Raw genomic sequence first — 7893 nt, forward strand, 5'->3', positions numbered from 1 at the left:
GATGACTTGCTTGGAAAATGGATATATTATTTTCACTATAATTAATAAATTCAATTACCAACTTTAAGTACTGGTGATTTCTCCTCACATCCCAGGGCACTAATTTTTATAAAGCATCTAAAATACACTAAGTGTTTTTGTTCTGGTCATCTTTGTAGTACAAAATAAACAATTGAAAATCAAGTTAATGTCCTAATTGCTAAGTGGAAAGAAAAGCTCTGGCTGTCCTTTGATCAGTTATGACCTAGCTTGGGACAGCTGGTTTATACTGTGTAACAAAAAATGTATTTCTCCAAAGTTTTCTCCATCACAACCAAAAAGTGAAGAAGCCAGGTTTCACCCTGCTACTGATTTTTATGTTATTTCTGCCATCAAACAAGACTTTGTATGCTCCAAAGCCTCCTTTCCTTTCCTCTTACACCTACTGTATTAAATTGGTCTAAAACCCAAGATTGCCTCACAGATGTCTATAGATCATGATGGTCTCACTGTTGTTCCTGATGCTAACCTGGTCATCCCTACTACTATCTTGTGGACATCCAATGGTAACAACTATTACACAATATCCAGACAATCTGGCTTTAGATATCTTCATTTGTCAAGCAGATGTATAACCCAAATGTACTTTTTTGGCTTGTTGCCATAGATCTTCACTTCCCCAAGTCTGTGCTCTATTTCCCATCCTTCATTGCCTCCTATAGCACCTTTGAGCTCCAGGATCTCTTGGCTTACTGACATCTTACCACCTGATCACTGTGCTGTGCTTAAGACAGGCTCTCATACAGAGATGAGCATTTTCATTTTTCCATTGCCAAAATTAACTTTGCACCCAATACGTTAGTAGAAATGGAAGTACTGGGCCAAACTACCTCTAAGCACTCCTCACCCTCTCCTATGGATCCACTGCCTTCCCTGAACTCCAGCTGTCCTTAAAGTCTCCAATAGGTCCTTGCTGATGGGAGTAACGACAGCTGTAAGCTGTTGCTATCCCTCCCATGCCCTAACAATCAGCATCCAGTTCATGGCCAAAATAGATGATGGAGCTAATGAGGACATCTGCATTCATTTGGTGGTGACTGTCAGCTGTCACAGACAAGCCAATCACAAACTGAACACTATGAAGTGGATTAGCTACACTGAGAAGCAAAGACATTGTCTATGGATGGTATGGCTGCTTTATGGTTTTTCATAAAGTGCTTTATGTCAGAACAAAGCATAGTTATTCTACTCTTACTAAAACTGGGATTTAAAAATGTGTGTAATTAAACTTTTACACCTTCTTCTGTGAATTCTTACTTAACTTTAGTACTACTGAATGGGGAGGCTGTGCCTGTTGTGAGTAGGTTCAGCTACTTAGGAGGGGGAGAGGAGCATTATTAGGAGTTATTTTTAGGATTTTTTTTAACCTTTTCAATTAACTTCTTTATTTTCCTTACAGAAAACAATGAATTCTTTGTTGAAGTTGCTCAATGTACATTCCTCTTTATCTCCACAAGTCCCAGAGGAACAGCAGTGGATTCCCTGCCTTACTTCATCTCCTAGTCTGGTCCACTGTGTCTACCTTATGCATAAGAAGCAGCTCTGTTTCATCACTACCATCCTTTTCTGTTGAAATTCTACATCATTAGGAGTGGTTAGCCATTGAGTAGGTATGTGCAGGTTGGTTGATACAGATTTGAGAACACTGATCAGATGTTAATAAGTTGTATTACCAATAAGTGTGCAACTTTAATAATGTTACCTAACTAATTATTTTGCATCATAGTATTTTCAAAATAGTAATTTAAATCAAATTCTCTGGAATTTGCTATGTAAGGTTATGTGATGAATATGCGTTGATTCAGCCGAACTGTTATTTTACAAAATCAGTTGTTGTCATGCCTTTAGTTTTGATGCATTTACAATGATGTTTTCCCTCCAGCAGAACTTGATTAAGATGGAATCCTTTGCAATAATTAAATGTTTGTTTTGATTTTTTTCACACCTTGAACAGTATCTACTTGCTGCAAAGCGCTTTGATATACTCTGCTGAAATGGAGGATGTAGAAAAATCCTGCTGTCAGAATGGAGTGAAGACTAAAAAACATAAGGAGTGATTCAAATTTGGAAAAGATTTCACTGAAGCTGGATTTCTGCTGTTGTTACTCACTGCAGTAGTGTTTGAAAGTCTGACAAGTTGGAAATCTGTTGTGCTGCTGAAGCTGTATTGATGCTGGACAGAAAGGTATCCGTTGCACTGAAGTGTGTGTTTAAGCAACCAGGTTGGAGGTTCCATTTGTTTGCTTGCTTTGGTGCTTTCCCTGGCTTTTTTTCTTCTTTCCTTAGTGGTGATGTAAATTTATGTTGAAAGCACATGTTGTATTAATCATCTTGAATACACTTAGATGTTGTTATCTGGACCCTCATCCACTGAAGCTGTGGAAAGCTCTTGTTTCTCTTCTCTGTTATGAAGCTAGTTCTCTGTTCTTTGACCATCTTCCTTCCTGTTCTTAAACATGTTCAAAAACCACGGTAAATCCGAATGAGAGCTAGTACCTTTGACCGATGACTTGAGGAAGTCATATTTAAAAGAGTCATAGCCTGACCTCCAAAACAGAACGGACAGAACGTGCCTTCTCAAAAGAACATAAAAAAAGTTGTGGCTGTTTCACTGCAAGTGCTTAGTTTGTGCATATAATTGCTCTGTGACATTAGAGGCAAAATCAGAAAACTGGAGATACTAGTGGTATTCCAGAAATGACTGAGCCTGTTGTACTGGTACCGTTCAGCTTTACTAAAATACTATATTGCCAGGATTCATCTGCTAGACATGGTCTGAAGGTCATTTAAGTTCTGGAGATGATAGAAGTATTTTAATCTGTCTTGGGGCAGAACTGGGTTTTAAATGATCTAAGGCCTTCCTTTCTGCAGTATGGGGCCTTAGTTCCTTGCCCAAATATTTGGTGTGGATTATATTTAAACTCTGTAGCCAGCTAATAAATTATATAGAGTTTCATTTGTTTTTCATAGCACCATTGCTTTAGTCAAGGCCTGTGGGATTCAGAAAGGGAAATGTGTGAGTGCGTGTCACCACACACATGTATAGTGCGGGCATGTGTATGTATACTGGTAAAGCTTGACTTGTAATTTTGAGTGCTATTGCTATTAATTTTTGATCAGTGTATAGATAGTAATATAAACAAGTCCACAGAATTTTTCCATAATGCATAGATGAGAGAAAAGCTTGTTTGTAGACATGTTTTATGCAGTGAAAAAGTTGAAATTAAACTGCTTAGGACTTCAGAAATTGTTTTTTCTACTTCTTCAGAATCTGAATAGCAAGGGTGAAAGGTGTTAAAGATGTGTGCTTCTGTTTATCTCATTACAACTCTAAATCCTGTCAAAATAACTGAGTGAATCGTTATATTAAAGTATATACTCAGCACTATCTATTCTGCATTGTAGTTCAGTGAATTCAGGAAATGAATTCCACTGAACAGATCTCTACTGGTAAAAGTTTTACATTTCATCAGGTGATGCTGTATTTCCCTTATAATGTGAAAATTACCCTGTGTTGGATGGTGTTTCATTCTCTTAATAAGTATTTTTTACTGGCTTATCTACTTGTTTCTTTCCCCCTCATTAATACAGTAAAGATTCTATCTACTCTGTTAGTAACTAGGGTACATCTAGATGGTTGTGAAAGCTTCTGCTGGCCCTTCAGTCTTTTGTAATTAAAATGGTTTGGGTTTAGTGTCTTGTAAGTAGCTGGAGCGACCCTAAGCATGCAAAGAAGGCATAGAAAATGAAGCATCGAGGTGGTAGGGGGAATTCAATAATCTAATGAATTAGAGAAGAAGATGAGGAAAATTAATATTAGTAGTGTCAGTTTTATTACAGTTACTATGTATAGTTCATTTTAGTTGGTAGAATATCTGGTACAGGCAGTATCACATCTGCGCATGGAGTCATAGAGGCAAAACTATGTGTGCTGTGCCCTGAGGAACTTGCACTACAACACTGACAATAAGGAGAGGAAAAGGAGATAATGCTGCTTCTGCTGTCACTTTATGATCCACTCCTCTCTCTTAATTACATATGCATCTGTGAGAGCAGTTTTGATAAATACTGAAAATTAGCAGAGGAGGTTTAAAGACGCCTACAGACTAGGAAAAAAATGCAACAGCTGTGACTTACACTTGCATAAAAAATTAGCACTATCATTTATAAAAGGCTGTATAATACAAAAGGGCCAAACTAAGGCAGAAGGGGCAGTTCCACAGCTGGTGTAAGCCAGCATGGCTTGTTGATTTCAGTGAAGCTGAGTTGCTTGCTATCAGGTAAGGCCCCAGATGCCACACAGGTATTAGGACAATGTGTTTGATGTCTCCTTTGATTGAATAAGTCTAAGTGCATGAGTCATTACTCAGAGTGCAGAAGAAATTTGTTGTGATTTCAAAAATCACTTGCTTCCCCGTGAAAGTTCGCTGAAACACTTGCCCTAAGAGGCCTAAAACTAGGAAACAATAAGAAGTCACAAACATCCTCCTGAAGAAATTTATAAAAGGTCGGAGGGAACTGACACACAAGACTGAAGCAAATTCATGATGTTAGAGTCAATCTTGCTCACTTTGTCTTAGCCCAGGCTATGTTTCCACCTGTTGCTTTCTATGCCTGTAAATTCCTTCAAACCAACTAAGTATAAACCAAATATAATGGCAAGCAGTATTTCAGCCCTGTAGGCTTGGGGATACTTGCTCTACTTACTAATTTTGTGCTTTAGGTTACTTCATGCAGATGGTGAGATAGAGCAAAAAGATTTATGTTTAGATTTATTGGAGGAATCTATTTTTCCTCTCCTGGCTGAGATCAATAGGGCTGTGTGTTGCATTCACTCTAACCCAAAGCATGCCCTGAGAAGGTATGGAGAGGGCCCCAATTGCAGCCCTTCATTCTAACAGGTCACAACCGTATTGTTCCTGAACAATAAAGGTTTTATAAACAAAATCTGACTAGAAAGACGGTGAGTTGTTATACTACAAAGAGCTTTGCTGAAAGCAAAACAAGGCAAGAGAAACAGTGTACAGCCTAGAAAATGCTTATAAACATAAAGTTAAATACCAGGTCTTTGAGCAAGACATTGATCGATTGATGTCAGAGGAACTGTGCTCCTTTACAACAGTGCTGAATTTGTTCTATTAGTGTTTATACCACATAGTGTATAAGCTTTATAGTTAAAGCGAAAATAAACTTCTAGACATAGAAGGAACTTAAAAACCTGATTATTACTGACTTCAAAGGGATTGCTTGAATGCTACAAGATAGGCATATACTTAGGCTTCTTGTTGGGGACTTGACAGAGGCTGTGAATGATGCCCTTCTGCTTGCATTGCCTATCACAGTCATCTCACGTTTCCTTAAGTTACTATTTCCAATGACCATCTGTTGCCATTCATCATAAATCTAGCACCATTCCTGGAAACTCCCCCTGGCAAGGCCTGTTACAGTTATTCGATTGATAACCTGTATGGAAGTGTTTTTGCAAATACTGGAACTTGTTCCTTTGCAATGTGACCATCTTTTCATTATACGGCATGCAGTATTTGGTGTAACAGGTGCCCTGTGGGTTTGAGGGAACATATGTGAGTAATGGGTGCCACTGCTGGCTGAGGGGCACAAAGAGATGGTTCTCTGGGAAGTGCAGAGCACGACAGGAAGCCTCTTGAATTCTGACAGCTGACATGTTGGAGTTGTTCAGACATGTATATGTAATAGAAATTAAAAATAATGCCACCAAGGTAATCCTGTTAGTTTGTCCTTTTTACACAGATATTTATATGATCTCTTTATCTGTGTAGATACTAATCAGTAGGGGGAAAATTATCAGTGTTTCTGTTCATCCATTCCCTCTTCAGAGGTGTCCTGCAAATGTACATTGTTTTCCTCCCTATTGCAGCCATAGGTCTATGAAGACTCATATTACTGTATTACATTGTTATATGAGCTGCTAAAGTTTTTAATTTCAGTTGCTGGTGCCCAGAGGACAAGTAATCAATTATTAAGCTAATCAGCCTTATGCTTGTAGTGCATCAGTTTGATGAAGTTAGTGTTAAAAATCTGGCGTAAGTATATTTGCAGCCTTCCCGTGTTAGCGGAATGTAATGCTTTTCCATGAGAAGATCAACTTAACAAGGAGATTTAATCCAACACTGGGCAGGGGGTGGTCGAGAAGCAGGGCAGAAGGGAATGAAACTTTGCATGCTCACCTCTGCCTCTGTATAGCTACAGTGAGAGATTTTTACCAAACAAAAGTTTCAGTAAAGCAGGTGGTCAAAAGGTGAGGCTATAACAAAGGAGGAATTACCACTATTTTGCTTTTTTTGTGTGTGTGTATTTATTTTTTTAAAAGCATCTATGAAGATCACCTAAGAAGACAGTGTACATCTATTTAGAAACGTTATTATTAACTGCCTCTCATTTATTAATAAGTGGATAACAGAAGGTTAAAAGTATCCAGTAGCTATTTTGTTTTGCTTTTTAACTAAATATCGGATGGAGCTTGAAAAAGAACTGTTAGTATGTGAAGTCTGTTTTCTAAGTGTGCCAAGTAAGTTTTAGACAAAAACCGTGAAATTTTGATAGGTCTGAAAAATAATTATTACATCGTACAGTTCAAGCCTGTAGTTAGGTGAAGCTGAAGTCCAGAGTCGCTTGACATTACTTTAGTTCCTACTGAGGGTGTTCAGTGTTTTTCTCAAGAAACAAGATGCCAGAGTTTGTGTATCAGGATTGCTTGGGGTGGGGAATGGCACCATCCAGGTTTATCAAGCTGAATTTTGCATTCTGCAGCCTTAATCAGACTGAAGCTAATTAGCAGCCTCTGCACAATAAGGCCACAAGTCATTAATCATAGGAGATGAGAGCAGTCAACCCCCATCCTCGACATTTCAAGAAAAGTTTACTTACTTTTTTTTTTTGCTTTTTTTTGCGTATGTGTGTGTATTAGGGCTTCAAAAATCGCAAGATTGCTTTTCATGGTCAATAGTGTGTGAAGTATAAGCCATGTCTTGATGTGACAGACAAGGGACCACTGTTCAAGGATCCATTGGACTTTTTTTTTTAATGCTGTCCTCTAACAGAATGGAGTCAAGTGATGACTTTATTTGCTTTGAGTTGAAGCACAGTTCAGCCACGAATAAAAAAAAAGTTTAACAAGTATGATTTTTGTTAAAGGGAAGTTTGAATTTTTTACAAAGCTGCTTAGTTCTTTTATAAAGTTACAATCCTTTCTTATGCACAGCTAATGAGGAATGAAAGTCCTTTCACATGCCTAATACAGTTTAGTACACTGTGTCTTGAAATCTAATGCTAACAGCCACAGGCTAAGCGCTGGGAAACCATTGCAGAGAAAAAAACAAAATTTCTTCAGGCTATTGACCAAACTTCTTCCAAGCAATTTGGAGTAGCACATCTAAATAACAAGCTTGTTCTCCTAAATAGCAATGTGGATTATACATAATATTTCCTTCTATTTTGCTGTGCACAGATATCTGTGTTACTCCCAGAGAAAAGGGGCAAGCACCTAAAGTAGCTAGATATGTTCATGTAAACATTTTCTGTGAAGGAAATGCTGCTTCTTAGGTCTTTCTTACTCTGATTTCTCCTTTTTTGTGTGGTGTGACTGTTATCCATATGCTTGATGCACATCTCTGGCAGGTCCATTGTCCATAGCATGTCCCTACACCAGTGGATAGCATCACTGTTTTAGGCTGAGAAAGCTGTTAGCCTTACAGCCATTTAGAGCTTCTGGGTGGGAGAGCCAGGGAGAGAAAGTGATTTTATAAAATGGTCACACAGACTCCTTTTAATAATCGATGAATTTCCAGTATAGCCAAAACTATTTCTTTGTGGCAC

The 7893-nt window shown here is 38.1% G+C and overlaps 1 long non-coding RNA gene across 1 annotated transcript; it reads left to right on the top strand.

The window, feature by feature from the left end:
- LOC110400583 lies at positions 732-5913 on the top strand. The gene is made up of 3 exons (XR_002439948.1): positions 732-1165; positions 1439-1649; positions 1994-5913. It is a non-coding gene; the product is annotated as an uncharacterized LOC110400583 (long non-coding RNA).

This window comes from Numida meleagris, chromosome 5 (assembly GCF_002078875.1).
Source record: "Numida meleagris isolate 19003 breed g44 Domestic line chromosome 5, NumMel1.0, whole genome shotgun sequence".
Lineage (NCBI taxonomy): Eukaryota > Metazoa > Chordata > Aves > Galliformes > Numididae > Numida > Numida meleagris.